Source organism: Pelobates fuscus, chromosome 10 (assembly GCF_036172605.1).
Source record: "Pelobates fuscus isolate aPelFus1 chromosome 10, aPelFus1.pri, whole genome shotgun sequence".
Classification (NCBI taxonomy): Eukaryota; Metazoa; Chordata; class Amphibia; order Anura; family Pelobatidae; genus Pelobates; species Pelobates fuscus.
The window spans coordinates 142,873,089-142,893,668 of record NC_086326.1 but is presented as its reverse complement, the minus strand read 5'-3'; the positions used below and the strand labels follow the sequence as shown (position 1 = coordinate 142,893,668).

The following is a 20,580-nucleotide window of genomic DNA, read 5'->3' as shown; positions in this document are numbered from 1 at the left end:
GATTGACTATCTTATCGATATAGATAACAGGATCCGTGACAGGTTATATACCAGGTCCAGAAATAGACGTTTTGTTCCCGTTAACTCACCTAGAGCTGAGACTCCCGAGGGATCTAAAGGGTCAGAGGAGGAACCTATGCAGTTAGGGGTTGCCAAACTTACTGACGCTGAAAAGCTTTATAGGAGAAAGGAGGGACTTTGTCTTTATTGTGGTAGGAGGGGTCATATGAGACAAGAATGTCCCGTGCGTCCGGGAAACTATCGCACCTAAGACCGTATAGAGGACTGGCCTTGGGTGTGACATCACAGTCCTCACATTTGCCTCTTAATAAATTACTTCTCCCTGTTTCCCTGCACCTTGGTAGTAACTGCATAGTAGGGAATATACTAGCCCTGGTTGATTCCGGAGCGGCCGAAAACTTTATTGATTCCAGTTTTGTCAAGGAGAATAACATACCCACCAGAGAGAAGGAGACACCCTTGGCCGTTGAGGCCATAGATGGTAGACCATTATGCTCTCCAGTTATCACACATGAAACTGTTCCACTACATATGTCTACAGGGGTGTTACACTCTGAGACCATTCGGTTTCAGATCATTACTTCTCCTTCCTCTCACCTCGTGTTAGGGTATCCTTGGTTGCGTACTCATAATCCCACCATTGATTGGGAGTCAGGACAAATAGTTTCTTGGAGTGATTCTTGCCAAGAGTCTTGTATTGTTAAAATCACCCCTTTGAATTCTACTAATATTCCTCCCGTGCCTACGGTCATACCCCCTCAGTACCTGTCTCTTAAATCTGTTTTTGATAAAAGGGAGGCTGAAAAATTGCCACCTCACAGGTCTTACGACTGTGCTATTAATTTACTACCTGGTACGATGCCTCCCAAAGGGAGAATATATCCTTTATCTCCTCAGGAGAATCTGGTTATGGAGGAATATATTAAGGAATCTTTAGAGAAGGGATTTATAAGAAGATCCTCTTCCCCGGCAGGGGCTGGTTTCTTCTTTGTATCTAAGAAAGATGGCGAATTAAGGCCTTGTATTGACTATAGGGGCCTAAATAAAATCACCGTCAAAAATGCGTACCCCATACCTTTGATCACAGAACTATTTGATAGGCTTAAACAGGCCACAGTTTTTACTAAATTGGACCTTAGGGGTGCTTACAATCTCATACGTATCAAAAAGGATCACGAATGGAAGACCGCATTCAATACCAGGAGTGGCCACTACGAATATACTGTGATGCCCTTTGGCCTTTGTAACGCCCCAGCAGTTTTTCAAGAATTTATTAATGATGTCCTACGTCAATATATACATACATTCGTTATAGTATACTTGGACGACATATTCATTTATTCTACTGATTTACAGACTCATCACATGCATGTTAAATTAGTGTTGAGAACTCTTCTGGTTAACGGTCTCTATTGCAAACTCGAAAAATGTTCATTTGATCAATCTGAAGTCCAATTCTTGGGTTATATAATCTCTGCCAAGGGTTTTCGTATGGATCCCAAGAAACTTTCTGCCATTATGGAATGGCCTCTACCTCAGGGTTTGAAAGCCATTCAGCGTTTTCTGGGGTTCTCAAATTATTATAGGCGTTTTATTAAAGGGTTTTCTGCCATTGTAGCACCTATAACCAGAATGACCAAGAAGGATGGTAATACTCATGTCTGGAAACCAGAAGCACTCGAGGCCTTTGAATTCCTGAAGGCTTCATTTGCCTCTGCTCCTATTTTACAGCATCCTGTCCCTTCACTGCCCTTTATTCTTGAAGTTGATGCTTCTGAGATAGGGGTAGGTGCTATCTTGTCTCAAAGAGATTCACCTGAAAAGCCGTTACACCCTTGTGGCTTCTTTTCCAGACAGATGTCCAAAGCAGAGAAGAATTATGATGTAGGCAATCGTGAACTCCTTGCTATCATTTTGGCGCTCAAGGAATGGAGACATCTGCTAGAGGGTACTAGGGATCCCATCCTCATTTTAACAGATCACAAAAACCTCTCCTATCTCAGTGAAGCAAAAAGATTGTCTTCTAGGCAGGCCAGGTGGTCTCTGTTTTTGTCTCGTTTTAATTACATAATCACATACAGACCAGGTGATCGTAATACTAAAGCTGACGCTCTGTCCAGACAATTCGAGACTACTGACAAACTCGAGATCGATGTTACCCCTGTCATTCCGCCTGACAGAATAATAGCTACTACTGTTCTTTCTATTTCGTCTTCCCTCTTACAAGCTATTCAGGCTAAACAAAACTTGGCTCCTGGGGAGAGGCCTGCTGATAAGCTATTCGTTGATATACCGGAGAGACGAGACATCTTGTCATTATATCATGACACTAGAACTGCTGGACACCCTGGTATTTCTAAGACATTCTCAGCAGTTTCTAGATATTTCTGGTGGGCTTCCTTGCGCAAGGACGTCACCGATTACGTTAATGCCTGTAGTACTTGTGCCAGTATGAAGTCCTCCCACAGAGTTCCCTGTGGGTTGTTGCATCCGTTGCCCATACCCGAGAGGCCGTGGTCCAATATATCCATAGATTTTATTGTTGAATTACCTCCCTCTAATGGTAAAACTGTCATCCTGATGATTGTGGATCGTTTTTCTAAGATGGCTCATTTTGTGTCTCTTGTCAAATTGCCATCATCCAAGGAACTTGCCTCTATCTTTGCCAGGGAGGTGTTTCGGTTGCATGGTATTCCCACTTCGATCGTGTCCGATAGGGGTAGCCAGTTTATCTCCAGATTCTGGAAAACGTTTTGTACAGAGATGGGTATCTCCCTCTCGTTTTCTTCCGCTTACCACCCCCAGTCTAATGGAGCTGCTGAACGTGCCAACCAATCTCTAGAGCAGTATCTTCGTTGTTTCGTGTCCCACCATCAGAACAATTGGGCTGACCTTCTTCCTTGGGCTGAGTTTGCTCGTAATAATGCTGCTCATGAATCCTCCGGTAACAGCCCTTTTTACGTTGTTTATGGCCGGCATCCCGTGGTTCTTCCAGCTGCGTTCTCCTTGCAGGGCATGCCAGCTCTGGATGAACATTTGGCTAGTCTACGTAATACTTGGGAGCAGGTTCAGTGTTCTTTGGTGGCTTCCGCTGCTCGCCAGAAGGTTCAGGCAGACAAGCATCGCAGGGCGGCTCCATCCTATGCTGTGGGAGACCGGGTTTGGCTTTCTACTCGCAATATTCGTCTTCGTGTGCCTTCTATGAAGTTGGCCCCTCGTTTTATTGGTCCTTTTCGTATCTTGCATGTGGTTAATCCTGTCTCGTATGCATTGGATCTTCCTAGGAATCTACGCATTCCTAACGTGTTTCATACCTCCTTGTTAAAACCCCTCCTGTGCAACCGTTATACTCGGCATGTCCCTCCTCCTCCTCCGGTTTCTGTGGAGGGCCATGAGGAATTTGAAGTGGCGGCTATAATTGACTCTCGTTTTCTTCGGGGTCGCCTCCAATATCTGGTACATTGGAAGGGCTATGGGTCTGAGGAACGCAGTTGGATTTCCGCTGGCGCTGTTCACGCTCCTCGCCTTGTGCGTTCTTTCCACGCTCATTTTCCTGCCAGGCCTGCTCCTCCCCGCCCGGTGGGCGTGTCTTCAGGGGGGGGTACTGTAGCGGTACTTACCCTCTCCAGGGGCCGGCCGGGGTCCTCTCTTCTCGCCGCGCGCGGTCCTGCTCCTGCACGAGCCGCACGCGGCTCAGCCAACGATAAGATCAGTCAGGCGGGCAGTGACCGCGAGAAGCGGTCACGTGTCCCGCCCGACACTAAGAGCGCGCCGCGCGTCTCGGGCGCGCTCTTAAAGGGACAGTGGGAGACTAAATTAGAATCAGTCTCCCATTGGCCCCTGTCATGCCACGTTCCCCATACACTCACGTTTTGGGGGCGTGGATATGACAGGGGCCAATCAAAGTGAACATTAGGGTATTTATACTCACCTGTTTCCTTTGCTCCTTGCCCTATCGTGGTTTCTGTCCAGTTCCCTTTAGTGCTTGTATCGTTCAGTTGGTTTTTTGGTGCTTGACCTTGGCTTTGTTCCTGACTCCGCTCTCTCTTTATCCTTGCTTGCTTATCCGCTGTTTTGTCCTCTGTGTACCAGTCCTCGGCTTGTTCTACGTTACGCTGTCTCTCAGTTCCCTTGACCTCGGCTTGTTCTAGACTCTGTCTTTCTTATACTCGTCCAAGTCCGGCCATTCTAAGGTCCGGTAAGACGAACCCTGGTTTCTTGTCTCTTGACTATCTGAACTATTCCTGCGTGTTGGGGTATATTACCGTGACAGATCCATACTGTAAATAAGATTTTTGTTTGTAAATAAGAGAGCAACATTTACATTTTCAGCAGTTCACCACATGCTTCATTTTGTGATCTAAGCTAACCTTTTTATTGCTACAGATGCTTTAAATGATCCCGTGCAACACCTACTGCATATGTTTTGTGTCTTCTATGTCTCACATTATATGTGTTCTTTTAAATTGTGGTATATAGTCTGGATCAGAGATCATGGAGAAAGGTTTCTACCTGTGTTACTAAGGCTCTTGGAGACTGACCGGTCTAAGGTTTTCCATGCCTTTTAACATGGTATAGTATAAAAAATGTTTTTAAGTCTCTGAGAGTTCTGAAAGATTCGGGTGAAACCATGTCTGTGTAATCTGGTCCAGATGTTTGCACAATTTCTATAAGATTTAAGTTGATACAGCATCATCTCAGATTAGTTAATGGAAGTTTCATACAAATATTTGAGTTATGAGCGCGCTATATAAATGGATCCTTTCTTTATATACAATACTATAGTAGATGAAAGTAATGAAGTTAATTAAGAAAAAACATGTATACATAAGAATCCCTAAAATAAATCTAATATAAACTAAAATTGGTATACCTTACAATAATATGTTCTGAATACAGCTGTTAACTGTTTATTCTGTGTAAATGGTGACTGTGATAATGCGTGAAGTGTGCAGCTTTACTGCAAAGTGGTTTAATTTATATGTTGCTGTGTTGTTTTAAATTATATATGAATCAGTTTGTCTCAGTCTAGTGATACTGATAAGAATGCCAGCTAAATAACCTAGCAAATAACTGTTTTATTAGCTGTTGAATACTAGTGTTTTGGCCAAGAGTAGTTGGAGTTGGAGTAGTTCTATCAGCTCAGAGAGGCTCTGTGTTGTGGTCTGATATAGCTATATGGGAATGGAGATTTGGAGGTGTTAGTTTAAGACTGCTTTCATATTGTGTCTACCCGTGTTTCCTAGGAGGGACACAGAGTGTGTAGTTGCGTGCAATGAATGTGTTTTCTGTATTGGCATATCTGCTGGGTATCCATTATGTGTTTCTACTACATCTGTTTTGTGAGATGTCTGTTTTATGAGATGACGTGTAATAGTACATTGGATGCTGAGTATGAGTTATATGGTTTGAAATGAATTGGTGTGTTATGTGTTTTATGTATTGAATTGTCCATTGTGTAGGAGTTTAACTAGCAGAGTGATTTGCATATCATTAACACAAGTATTTAGTGTTTTTACAAAAGGTGAAATGCTGTCCAGCCGGCTAGAATGAAACAATTGTATGCTATCACTCCTGGAGCAAGAAAAGCGCTTGTTACATCCCATGTGAAAGGGGCCCCGCAAACTTCTGCTGTTCAAATCGTGGGTCCACGTTTCCATTTGCAAATTGATTAATCCTGAAAGTCATTCTTTTACTGATAAAAAGGATTGAATGGACAAGATGTCTCTCCCTCATAAAGGAGTTCTACTAGGGGAGTATTGTCCAGCTCAGAGTTAACTCTACTTTTAAAGTATATTGCATTGTCTGTGTCAAAGTAAGATTCATCTAGTATGCCTCATTGATTATGGGGTAATAATAACATGGTATTTTTAATAGAGATTAGACAATTTCTGAAATTTATAAGTGAGGTAATTTTAATCTCCTAAACTACTGTATTATATTTGTATGGGTAAATTGAAAGCCTTTTGCATATTCAGAAGAGGATTAATAAATAATATAATAATGTCACTAGGTGCCAAATTATGCAAAGAGGCTATCCAAAGTATGCACTGACGGGTTAAGCTTGTTTTCTTGATAAGCGTATAACATTTAGTTTTGTGGTTAGACTTTTGATACTCAATTTGAAATATGTCCCAACTACATCCTTGCACGGCGCCGGGTACAGGAAGCAATATGCGTTTTAAAATTTTTTGCAAGGTCTTAGTGTTTTCAATATATTATAACAATGGCAAAGTACCTAACCGCATGTCTGCATTACAGACTGTCAGCATTGGAAGCCCTATATGAAGGCTATATTTTCATTGTCGATGTATATACCCCTAGACAACCTTGCTTTATATACACAATTTAACTATGCATTAAACCTTTAAAAAAATAAATAATAATAAAGTGCGCTGTGCCTTTAAGACCAAAACCAATTGAAAAATAGCCTATACAAGTGATTAATAATCATATAAACATCAAAGATACATGAATAAATAAAGTGCACTGTGCATTTAAATCAATAACTAAATGTTATAAATATCACATACATGTGTGATAACATGTGCTAATACAAACTCAAAAGTGTTACAGTGCACTAGTGATAAAAAAAACCCTTAAATATGTGAAAGATAGGGTCAAAATTAATACCTCACTTGTGAGAAAGTTCTTGAAAATGCTTCTAACAGAAGTTCTCAAAAGAAAAACAAAACAAAAAATGGATAGGGCAATATGTATAAACAATATAGATTATAAACACTCACAAGAGTAGAGCAATTAAGTCTGCTCTGGACTGTGTTGGCATCTCAAATAATGTATGCAGGGCCGCCATCAGGGGGTGACAACCATAACGGTTGTCACGGGCCCAGCGGCCCTGGGGGGCCCGGACTGCTCTGGCAGTCCTGGGCCCCACTTTCTTTCTCTGCACACATAGATAGCGAATATCGCTATGTGTGCAGCCGCGGGCCCCCCGCTCCCTGTTACCGCAGAGGGCCCAGGCAACATGCTTACCTTTGTCCAGGGAGGGGGGAGATTCCATGATCCCTGGTGGTCCGGTGGGGGCCCCCCGCTCCCTGTTACCGCAGAGGGGGCCCACCCAGCACACAGCTTCTCCTCTCTTCTCTCTTGTAATAACTCTCGCGAGACCCGGTTGCCATGGCAACGCTCCGCGGGTCTCGCGAGAATTATTGGAAGAGAGGAGAGAAGAGTAGAAGCTGTGTGCTGCCTGGGCCCCCTCTGCGGTAACAGGGAGCGGGGGGCCCCCACCGGACCACCAGGGATCAAGGAATCTCCCCCCTCCCTGGACAAAGGTAAGCAGGGAGGGGGGAGAAACATGTAATTAAATTTTTTTAAAAAAAAATATGTAAAAAATTTTCCACCGTCCTCTGAGTCCCACCGGGTGGCCCATGCACTTAGGGCCACCCGGAGGGCTTGTATCAGCAGGGGCCCGGTCGGGCGCTCTTTCCCTTTAACACCGCGACCGGGCCCCTTGCTTTCCGGCAGCCGGCTGGGAGGAAGTGACAGCCGCAAGTCACTTCCTCCCATAAAGAGAGGAGCTGCATGGAAGGTGGCAGGAGGAGTCGCGAGGGAGAGAGGACGAGGCTGCAGTGAGGATGGGGGATCCTCACTCCCATCATCCTCAGGCACCACACTGGACCCCAGGGAATCCACCCTCCAGCAAAAGGTAGGAAACTGGAGGGTGGTTTTAAAAATGTACATTTTACATGTGTGTCAGTATGTCTGTGTGTCAGTATGTCTGTGTGTGTGTCAGTATGTCTGTGTGTGTGTCAGTATGTCTGTGTGTGTGTCAGTATGTCTGTGTGTCAGTATGTCTGTGTGTGTGTGTCAGTATGTCTGTTTGTCTGTGTGTCAATATATCTGTCTGTGTGTCTGTATATGTCTGTTTGTCTGTGTGTCAGTATGTCTGTTTGTCTGTGTGTCTGTGTGTCAATATATCTGTGTGTGTCAGTAGGTCTGTCTGTGTGTCAATATATTTGTGTGTGTGTCAGTATGTCTATGTGTGTGTGTCAGTATGTCTGTCAGTGCATGTGCATGCATGTGTCAGTCTCTGTATGTGTCTGTGTGTCTGTCAGTATATCAGTCTGTGTGTGTCAGTATATGTGCCTGTATGTGTGTCAGTATTTCTCAGTGTATATGGGTGTCAGTGTGTCTGTCAGTGTGTGTGTGTGTGTGTGTGTGTGTTAGTATCTCGGTCAGTGTATGTGCCTGTGTGTGGGTGTCAGTATTTCTGTCAGTGTATGTGTGTCAGTATGTTGATCAGTGTGTGTGTCAGTATGTCTGTATATGTGCCTGTGTGTCAGTATGTCTGTATATGAGCCTGTGTGTGTCTGTCAGTACGTCTACCAGTGTATGTGTCTGTGTGTGTCAATATATGTACCTGTGTGTCAGTATGTCTGTCAGTGTATGTGCCTGCTTATCTGTATGTAGTCAGTGTATGTATCTGTGTATCTGCTTGTGTGTCAGAGTATGTACCTGTGCAACTTTATATACAAATACACCCCTCCATTCAAACTTCAACACTAGCACACTCCTACATTCAAAAACAAACACTACACGTAAATGCACACTTGCATTCAAACTCCAGTACCACATACAAACACATTCACACAAACATACTTCATACAAACACATGCTTACATTCAAACACACAAAACAGTGCTAAATACAACCCTGCAAGCATGCGAAATTGGTAGAGCCCCAGCTGTCAAAGCATTGTTGGAGTTGCACGACAGATGGGGTTCTACCTTTAGTCCAATCTTGCAATTGGGTGTCCCAATAAAATTCATTCTATTTTAGTGCCGCCACTGCATTGGGATGGATGCCGTGATTGCATACCAGGGAGTGAGGGGCGACGGCGGCAGGGCCCAGGGGGCCCAAGCAAACGCTTGCCCAGAGTCCAGTCGTTATTAAAGACGGCCCTGCACACACACACTGCATACACTGACACAACACACACACACTGCATACACTGACACAACACACACTCTGCATACACTAACACAACATACACACACTGCATACACTGACACAACACACACTCTGCATACACTAACACAACACACACTGCATACACTAACACAACACACTCTGCATACACTGACACAACACACACTGCATACACTAACACAACACACTCTGCATACACTGACACAACACACACTCTGCAAACACTGACACAACACACACTCTGCAAACACTGACACAACACACACTGCATACACGAATACAACACACACTGCATACACTAATACATTAATACAATACACACACTGCATTTACTAATACAACATGCACTCTGCATACACTACACACTAACACACTCACTGCATCCACTATACTGACACACACTCTGCATTCACTACACTAACACACACTCTGCATCCGCTACACACTAACACACTCTCTGCATTCACTACACATTAACACTCTGCATTCACTACACTAACACACACTCTGCATCCGCTACACATTAACACACACTCTGCATTCACTACAAATTTACACACACTATATTCACTACACCCTAACACACACTCTGCATTCACTACACCCTAACACACACTCTGCATTTATTACACACTAACACACACTCTGCATTTATTACACACTAACATACACTCTGCATTCACTAAACTATGCACACACTCTGGATTCACTATACTGACACACACTCTGCATTCACTACACTAACATACACTCTGCATTAACTGTACACACAGCATCCACTACACAAACATCCTTTATTCGCAGTACACACACTACATTCAACACAAATTGAAACACTCTGCATTCACTATACACAGACACTGCGTCTAATACACACACTACATCCACTACAGACACTGCATCCACTAAACACATTTTATCTAGTACATACAAACACTACATCCACTACACAAACACACTCTACATCACTGTACACACACTACATCCACTACTCAAACACTCTCTGCATTCACTACACATTAACACTCTGCATTCACTACACTAACACACACTCTGCATCCACTACACACTAACACACCCCCTGCATTCACTACACATTAACACACTCTGCATCCGCTACACACTAACACACCCTCTGCATTCACTACACATTAACACACTCTGCATTCACTACACTAACACACACTCTGCATCCGCTACACACTAACACACCCTCTGCATTCACTACACATTAACACACTCTGCATTCACTACACTAACACACACACTCTGCATCCGCTACACACTAACACACTCTCTGCATTCACTGCACTAACACACACACTACATTCATTACACTGACACACTCTGCATTCACTACACACTAACACACTCTCTGCATTCATTACACACTAACACATACTCTGCATTCACTAAACTATGCACACACTCTGGATTCACTATACTGACACACACTCTGCATTAACTGTACACACAGCATCCACTACACAAACATCCTGTATTCACAGTACACACACTACATCCACCATAAATTGAAACACTCTGCATTCACTAAACACAGACACTGCGTCTAATACACACACTACATCCACTACAGACACTGCATCCACTAAACACATTTCATATAGTACATACAAACACTACATCCACTACACAAACACACACTAAATCACTGTACACACACTACATCCACTACTCAAACACACTCTGCGTTCACTATACACACTGCATCCGCTACACAAACACACACTCTGCATTCACTGCACAAACAGTATCTAATACACACAAACACTACATCCATTACACACATTCTAATTTACTTCCACCATACACACCACATTCAGTCCTGCATCATTGTCAGCGGACTAGGTAGGGCGTGGGCGGGCCCGGGAGGGAGGGGGGGGGGGGGGGGGGGGAGGCCCAGACCTTGTGCTTTGTCAGGGGCCCCAAAATTTCTGATGGCAGCCCTGAATGTATGTAGAAGCTTGAGGCTGTGATGAAAATGCAAATTCTTTATTAAATACTCCAATAATTAAAAGCAATTGCCAGGCTGGTAAGTCCTCTTCATATGTCTCCTCCTCACAAGTGTTTGCACCGAATATCTCCAGGCTCCAGGGGCTGAATACACTTTCACTTGTTCCGGGAGGCGGGGCTTACGGCCGTTAAACGTAATGACTTACTTTTGAGGACATAAACTTTGAACGCAAGAACCTGGAAAGTCCTGAAGGTGTCTGGTGTCTAAACTGGTTTCTTTATACTCTGTGAAAGACTTATTCTATTTTTCTGAACTATGCTGAACTATTGAACTATTTTTATTTTTGTAGAGTTAGCCGGAGAGAGAGGAAGTGTTAGCTGACCCAGGGATGGATGTACTATGTGTGTTTTTGATATATGTTGAGTGTGCCAAGGATGGATTCCCATGTTTTGAGGAACTGCGTGAGGATATGACTGGTTTTGACTGGACCTTTGGAATAGGGAAATGGTTAAAAGATATACAGTTGCAAGAAAAGTATGTGAACCCTTTGGAATGATATGGATTTCTGCACAAATTGGTCATAAAATTTAATCTGATCATCACCTAAGTCACAACAATAGACAATCACAGTCTGCTTAAACTAATAACACACAAATAATGAAATGTTGTCATGTTTTTATTGAACACACCATGTAAACATTCACAGTGCCGGTGGAAAAAGTATGTGAACCCATAGACTAATGACATCTCCAAGAGCTAATTGGAGTGAGATGTCAGCCAACTGGAGTCCAATCAATGAGATGAGATTGGAGGTGTTGGTTACAGCTGCCCTCCCCTATAAAAAACACACACCAGTTCAGGGTTTGCTTTTCACAAGAAGCATTGCCTGATGTGAATGATGTCTCGCACAAAAGAGCTCTCAGAAGACCTACGATTAAGAATTGTTGACTTGCATAAAGCTGGAAAGGGTTATAAAAGTATCTCCAAAAGCCTTGCTGTTCATCAGTCCACGGTAAGACAAATTGTCTATAAATGGAGAAAGTTCAGCACTGCGGCTACTCTCCCTAGGAGTGCCCGTCCTGTAAAGATGACTGCAAGAGCACAGCGCAGACTGCTCAATGAGGTGAAGAAGAATCCTAGAGTGTCAGCTAAAGACTTACAAAAGTCACTGGAAAATGCTAACATCCTTGTTAGCGAATCTACAATACGTAAAACACTAAACAAGAATGGATTTCATGGGAGGATACCACAGAGGAAGCCACTGCTGTCCAAACAAAACATTGCTGCACGTTTACAGTTTGCACAAGAGCACCTGGATGTTCCACAGCAGTACTGGCAAAATATTCTGTGGACAGATGAAACCAAAGTTGAGTTGTTTGGAAGAAACACACAACACTATGTGTGACGAAAAAGAGGCACAGCACACCAACATCAAAACCTCATCCCAACTGTGAAGTATGGTGGTGGGGGCATCATGGTTTGGGGCTGCTTTGCTGCGTCAGGGCCTGGACGGATTGCTATCATCGAAGGAAAAATGAATTCCCAAGTTTATCAAGACATTTTACAGGAGATCTTAAGGCCATCTGTCTACCAGCTGAAGCTCAACAGAAGATGGGTGTTGCAACAGGACAATGACCCAAAGCATAGAAGTAAATCAACAACAGAATGGCTTAAACAGAAGAAAATACGCCTTCTGAAGTGGCCCAGTCAGAGTCCTGACCTCAACCCGATTGAGATGCTGTTGCATGACCTCAAGAAAGCGATTCACACCAGACATCCCAAGAATATTGCTGAACTGAAACAGTTCTGTAAAGAGGAATGGTCAAGAATTACTCCTGACCGTTGTGCACGTCTGATCTGCAACTACAGGAAACATTTGGTTGTAGTTATTGCTGCCAAAGGAGGTTCAACCAGTTATTAAATCCAAGGGTTCACATACCTTTTCCACCAGCACTGTGAATGTTTACATGGTGTGTTCAATAAAAACATGGCAACATTTTATTCTTTGTGTGTTATTAGTTTAAGCAGACTGTGATTGTCTATTGTTGTGACGCAAGGTCCTGGTTGTGATTATTGTCAGAATTTCAAGCTTGATTATAATTTATCTCATGAATTAATATGTAAGAAGTGTTTCCCAATTCCTCCAGATAACTGAGCTATGTACTCACAGGTGCGGGTATTATAAGTCACAAGTGGTGTCAACTGTGAGGGGATGACATGTCTAACACGATCGCGGCCCCCACTCAGGTTTTCCCCAGATGTGCTTTTTCCTCAAATATGAGTTTTTGCCACTGTTTTTTTTTTCCTGGCCCCAGATCATCGGGTGAACTGGTAATCCTAGACCCCGGTCCTTGGATGGGGGATAGGTATTATTCCCACTTTGACTATATGCGCCCACTTCCGTGGACGAAGGAGGAAAACAACTGTTGAGAATAATACACTTTGCCCATATTTACCCAGGGCTTATGATACAGATGACCAGCTGGTTATTCTGTTTAAAATTGGTTAACATGTCAGCTATTTGCAATAATATATTTGCTATAAGCCCAAGTTCCATTTTGTCTTAAACATCCATTTTCTATATATCTGTCTGCAAAAGTATTACGTGTTTTTTCCCTGCTGAGTTTCTGTTTCTTGTAGACCACATGATTGCTTAGGAAATGGGGAAATTTCTTTGTCCTTTTCTTTTGCTCAAAGAGGGGAATGTAAGAATATGAAGTAGTTAACTTTTCTTGTTCATATGTATTTTATGCGTAGATAAGGTTTATAATCATTAGTGCTGACTGTAAGGATATGAAATAGTTAAACTCATTTTGCTTTATATGCTTTGAAATAATTATGCTGACTTTGGCAGATGTATTTTGTATCAAGGTCTTCCTTCTAGAGGATGTGCGACCTTGCTCGACCTCAGGATGTTCCTGTTCTGTCTTTATTCAAATGCTTATCTTTTTAATGTCAGACAAACTGTGTATAAATACTAGCCCTGAAAATACACTCATTTGAGAACTTGTTAAGCACTCTTTCGTGTCTGTGTCTTAATTTGCTAAACAAGAACTCCCATCAATTAATGTGGTGACCGGAGAATCGAGGGGAGTGGAGTCCAGAACAGCATTAACCCTTTCACTCAGTTCCCTTCCGCTCACAGTGTAAGTCTCGCGGTCTGCGTGCCGCGCGGAGTGTTGCCACGGTAACCCGTGGCAACACTCTGACGGCTGCGGGTCTCGCGAGACTTACACTGTGAGCGGGAGGGAACGGAGGTAAAGGGAGCTGACTTTAGCTGCAACAAAGGTAAGTAACAGCTTGCTGCCGGCCCCCAACAGGACCGCTGGGCTTGTAATGAGCCCAGCGGTCCTGGTCTGTATTATGGCAATGTAAGTTGCCATAATACAGACACTGACTCGAGTATAAGCACAAAACATGTGCAGAAAAACTCGGCTTATACTCGCATATATACATGTGACGAAGCCTCCTTGCTTGCCAGCCTCCTCCCCTGTGACTATGGCCCTGGGGTGTATGGCCCTTTAAGAATGCCTATGGACTTGTATTGGACTGTGTATAGCCCTTTAACCCCTTAAGGACCAAACTTCTGAAATAAAAGGGAATCATGACATGTCAGACACGTCATGTGTCCTTAAGGGGTTAAGCACATTTTTGGGGCATGGGGAAAATTGGGACAATGCCCCTTGATGACGGTGCCCCCAGACGTGTTTGGGACACTGCCCCTTTAAGCCTGTGTCCCCAGTGTCCCCAGACTTGGTTAAAGTACTTTATTCATGGCTTCTTTACACTTGGTTCAGTAAATGGAGCTTACAGAACAAGGTACCACACAGGCGGACCACCCAGAAGTAGAAGTGTGCAGGCAATTTACCTCCCAGGCTGGGAGCCTGCTGTAGGTAAATTGCCGACCGCTGGGTGGCCGCAGTTCGTGCAAACGAACACGTGGCGGCGGCCATCTTTGTTCAATCGAACGAGGTCAGCGGTATGTGTAGCCAAATTCATGGAACTGAAATCAGCTACACATTTCAACGAACACCGCTGACCCTTATCTTCTCCTACACTCAGTTTTCAACTACAGAGACTAAGTCCTGTTCGGCAGTTTGAACTCTCTGCTATACTAAGCTAACTGCACGAACGTACAATAGACGTAAAATAGACCGACCGCACAGCCCAAATCTATAGAACTGTTTTGGGCAGGAAAATGAAAAGGACTTCCGACTAACTTTTGATCTACTGGATGGATTTTTATGATTTTTGAGTATATTTATATTTAAGGGACGCTGATTTAAAATATCTAACTTTTATTAATAGTACATGTATACTTTTAAAGTTATTAATGTTGTATAAAAACTGTAACTGATAATTAAGTTAGTCTATTGTGTTGAGATAATTGTATCACAGGCAGAGGGGAGGATTTCTGCTGGGAGTGGCTTACTTTATTGTATGTGTATGTTGTAATGTTTTTATTGGTCCTGTATGTGTAAGACCTCCATAAAAGAAGGCCCTTTGGTGCTAATTAAAAACAGATCTTCTTGACCCTCAACACGTAGTCTTGTCTCGTGATTGGAGGGGACAGCTATACTCACACTGGGGATTGCTATGCTCTGCATACTCCCCTGAGCTTTAATCACTTAGCTCTTTTAAGAGCTTGTTCCTGATACGCTCTCCTGGAGGAGAGGTCTTTCCCCACACGGTCCAGGAGGACAGAAGCTGATCCAGGGTGGACGGAAGACGGCGAGACTCCAGTTAAGCTACGGCGGTTGTGGAGTCAGCGGTGGTTGTGGTGTCCGGTGCGGTGCTTGTGGTCCTCGGCGCAAGCTAGGAAGCGTCCATCAATGGAAGGTACTCGGTCAGAGTACGGGGAGTTCCGTTACAATACGGTATATAAATTCTCATTTATTATTAAAAAAAATGCAAAAAATAGTTTTTTTTCACCATTTAGGCAATAACGTGTGTATAACAAGTGCAGCTTAAGGAAAATAATTTTAAAATAAATTTAATTAGTTCTGATTTTCAGAGTACATAATATGTCTAGGGTTTCAGCTTATTTTGAAAGTTACAGGTCAGATAATACAACGAGTAGACAAGTGCAATTTGTTTTTTTCCGAATGTAAATTCAGACAAATTTTGGGCAATTCAGACATTCGGATGTCTCAGAATAACTGAATTGCCGAATTTCGGAAGTGCCTCGGATTTCTGAAAAGTGGCAAAACAAAAGAGGGAGGGAAAATTATGTGAATGATGACCGGAATCTTGACCAATAAGCTAATTCCTGGCACTGGGAGCCCTACAGATTTTGTAAGTGGTTGTGGTGGTTAGGATTAGTGAGCCCTACAGATGTGTAAGTGGTTGTGGTGGCAAAGTGCTTCAGATTTCTGAAAAGTGGAATACAAGAGAGGGATACTTACGAATGTCTAATTGCTGAAGTCCCGAACTGCGGAAGTCACAAATCTTTTTTTACTTACACGAATTTCCGAATCAAACCAAATTTTTTGCCCATGCACATCCCTAACAAGGAGTAAAATAAAATTTTAATGTGGAGCTATTTTAGAATTTGGTATGCTTGTCTTGTAAGCTTAACCCCTTAAGGACCAAACTTCTGGAATAAAAGGGAATCATGACATGTCACACATGTCATGTGTCCATAAGGGTTTAAAGGTTTACTATAGGGTCAGGAACAAAAACATGTATTCCTGACCCTATAGTGTTAACACCACCATCTAGCCCCCCTGGGTCCCTCATGCTTTAATAATAGAGATGTCCCGAGCGGTTTGCTGGCGAATAGTTCCTGGCGAACATAGCTTGTTCGCGTTCGCCACGGATGGCGAACATATGTGATGTTCGATCCGCCCCCTATTCGTCATCATTGAGTAAACTTTGACCCTGTACCACACATTCCAGCCAATCAGCAGCAGACCCTCCCTCCCAGATCCTTCCACCTCCTAGACAGCATACAATTTAGATTAATTCTGAAGCTGCATTCTTTTTATTTATTTATTGTATTATTTTTTTTTGTAGCTTGCACGTTATCAACTGTGTATTTATATCAGCAGCTCCACCACTAGTTATAAATCAAGTGTGAGTCACCCCATGAGATGAGACTAGTGAATTACATAATACATGAACGGTTAAGGTAAAGGCATGTAAGGAACTACGACAATAAACTCTTTAGGAGGTGAAATAATGACATGTTTAAACGCTTGCTACTTTACGATTAGTTAATATGCAGAGAGCAGTTCATGTGATCAAAGGCATGGTGTGGAGGATCGGCTATAGTGGGACATGCTTAGCAGGCTGCTGTTTACTGCTTGTGCTCATCCGATCCCTTCTGGGCGCCAGGTGCAGACCCTGGGAGTCCCTGATACCTGGAACAACAAAGGCAAGTCTCTGGCTGAGTGCCGGGTTCGCGGCTTGAGGTGGTGGAAGCTTGTTTTGTCGGGTGGTCGGATCTGTCCAGGTGGTGCTTCACGTCCGGTGCGGGATTGTGGTGGCTTAAGGTGGAGGCGAGTGCTAGACGTGGGGCAGGCTCTGCATTTCTGTTTGTGCCTCCGGTCCCGTCTTCAACGCCTTTTGCGTTGGTGGATTTTAATGGGGACTGCTTCGCTTAGCTGTGGTGGAGCTTGTTGGGGCTGTGGTGGAGCTTGTTGGGGCTTCCTGCTTGTTATTTGCTTCCAAAATTGATTAAAGAGTCTGTCCAGCTTAGACTCAATATCCTGCCATGCTTTGCTGGTACCAGGAGGACACGCGGCTACCGCCATATTGAGAGAGTCGCAGATGAGTATGTCAGCCTGGGCGGCTGTGCTCTGTGCGTCCATTAGCTCCAGACAGCCTCTCAGGGGTGGACCGGGATAACCCCCACCGGTCCGAGGGGGGGGGGTAACGGAGCTCCTGCCGGGAAGTAGCTGCTCCTGGGCATCCCAGGATCGGGAGATCGTCCGCCTGTCCGGCCCGGTGAGCACCAGGCCACACTTGCCACGCGGAGGTAAGTAAGACTCTGTCGAGTTGCTATTAAGCATGTCGGGTCGGTCAGGTAGGAGCAACATTGCTGGGTCATCCCCTTCTGGGGTGAAATTCGCTTGTTGATAGCTGCTTAAAGTGAGATATTGAGGGAGCTCACCTGAAGTGCGTCTTTCCTCCATGACAGCTAGGCCTCGCCCCCCCCGGAAGCTGCATTCTTAGTGAGAGGAGGGACAGTGTAGCTGCTGCTGATTTAATAGGGAAATCATCTGATCTCTGCTGTAAGGACAGCACCCCAAAAAGCCCTTTTTAGGGCTAGAACATCAGTCTTCTTTTTTTCTCTTTTTTTTTGTGTAATCTAATTGCAGTTGCCTGCCTGCCAGCGTGTGTGTCAGGCTCACAGCGTATACTGTGCCCACTTGCCCAGTGCCACCACTCAAATCTGGTGTCACAATAGCTTGCATTTAAAAAAAACAAAAACTTTTTTGACTGTAATATAATAGCAGTCAGTTTCCTTCACACGTGTGCGTTTCAGGGCCTGCCAGGGCACAGTGTCACACCAGTGCAACTCATATCTGGTGTAACAGTAGTGTACATTAAAAAAACAAACTGGAAATTTGACTGTGAAATAATAGCTGTCAGTTTCCTTCACACGTGTGCGTTTCAGGGCCTGCCAGGGCACAGTGTCACACCAGTGCAACTCATATCTGGTGTAACAGTAGTGTACATTTAAAAAAAAATACAGGGGGCTTGTTGTCACCTTTCGGGGACCCTTGGTGTTGTACGTGGCTGAGTGGAGGAAGAGACCTTCAATGACATCAGTGAGGACAAGGAACGGGACATGGCTAGCTTGGTATCCAACCTTGTGCAAATGGGGAGTTTGCGCTTGTGCAAATGGACTGTTTGCGGTTGTGCAAATGGACTGTTTGCGGTTGTTTGCGGTGCATTAAACGGGGAGTTTGGTCTGTCACTGTGAAACGGGCGTAACCCTTACACTACCTGATCGATACAACATCATACCTGATCTTTTAACCCCTTAAGGACCAAACTTCTGGAATAAAAGGGAATCATGACATGTCACGTGTCCTTAAGGGGTTAAAGCACGTTATTCCAAACAATTTAGGAATGTTAGGTGATTTATGCCCTTTATGGATTAAAACCAGACTCTAGAACAACTATGTAATTTTCCATGGGAGTTTTGCCATGGATCCCCCTCCGGCATGCCACAGTCCAGGTGTTAGTCCCCTTGAAACAACTTTTCCATCACTATTGTGGCCAGAAAGAGTCCCTGTGGGTTTTAAAATTTGCCTGCCTATTGAAGTCTATGGCGGTTCGCTCGTTCGCGAACATTTGTGGAAGTTCGCGTTCGCCGTTCTCAAACGGAAAATTTTATGTTCGCGTCATCTCTACTCAATAAATATAGTAAAAATCTTACTTTATTAAATCCTGAAGCTGTATCTCTGCATGAAAAACAAGCTGTCTGCAGACATGTGGTAGCCTGATCCAATCACAATGCTTCCCCATAGGATTGGCTGAGACTGACAAAGAGGCAGATCAGGGGCAGAGCCAGCATGATTCAAACACAGCCCTGGCCAATCAGCATCTCCTCGTAGAGATGAATTGACTCAATGAATCTCTATGAGAAAAGTTCAGTGTATGCATGCAGAGGTAGGAGACACTGAATCACAGGATGTTCGTGCACAGTGCTGCCGTGTGCTCCGCTGACAGCAGATCTGGTGGCTGGAGGCATATTATGCCTCCATCAACTCGGAAGTCCCTCTGGTGGCAGTCTGAGTGACTGCAACTGGAGGTGTTCCTAGCTTTCAGTCTGCACGGAGCCCTCCATGGGTGAAGAAGGATAATTTTTTGGGGTGCCCGTTTTTGTTTTGTTTTTTTTTTAAATGTTGGATTTTTTATTTCGCCTTTTTTGGGGCTAAAAAAGAATATTTTAGAAGAAAGAAAACATCAAATGGTACGTTTTTTTTTTTTTTACAGGTACTTAGTTAATGGTCCCCCCCTCATTATTTTTAGGGTGAGGGGGGTAGGTAGGGGTTTGATTTTTTTGGGAGGGGGATGACTAGGGGTTTGGGGACCCCTAGTCAAGTGGGGGAGGTTTTCTTTTTATTTAGGGCCCCCACCCCTGAGCGGCGGGTCGGGGCCAGGGGGGAGAACAATAGGTCCCCCCCCTTATTTGTATTTAGGGCCCCCACCCACCACTCGGGGGGGGGGCAGGGGGAGGACATTAGGTCCCCTCCCTTATTGGTATTTAGGGCCCCCACCCGCTCAGGGGTGGGGGCCAGGGGGAGGATATTAGGTCTCCCCCTTATTCTAATTTCGGGCCCCCACCCGCCGCTCAGGGGTGGGGGCCAGGGGGGAGGACCTTAGGTCCCCCTCCTTATTAGTATTTAGGGCCCCCACCTGCCGCTCAGGGGTGGGGGGGGAAGACAATAGGTCCCCCCCTTATTCTAATTTAGAGCCCCCACCCACTGTTCAGGGGTGGGGGCCATAGGTCCCCCCTTCATGTTAGAAGCCCCCACTCGCGCGGCACGGGTGGGACATTTTTTTTCTTTTAACAGTGAGCAGTCATGGGCTGCTCACTGTTTTTTTTTAACATATTTGTTTTTATTTTGTTTTATAAGTTACAAGGAAAAGGGTGGAATTCCACATTGTGATACAAACAC

The 20,580-nt window shown here is 44.2% G+C and overlaps 1 protein-coding gene and 1 long non-coding RNA gene across 3 annotated transcripts in view; one reads left to right on the top strand and one right to left on the bottom strand.

Moving 5' to 3' along the window:
• The window catches only part of LOC134574536 (gastrula zinc finger protein XlCGF26.1-like), a 229,658-nt gene that overhangs the window by 42,830 nt on the left and 166,248 nt on the right, over positions 1-20,580 (bottom strand). The gene's annotated exons all lie outside the window — the stretch shown is intronic.
• Positions 4,368-5,977, top strand: LOC134574595 (uncharacterized). The gene is made up of 3 exons (XR_010085466.1): positions 4,368-4,564; positions 4,600-5,012; positions 5,168-5,977. It is a non-coding gene; the product is annotated as an uncharacterized LOC134574595 (long non-coding RNA).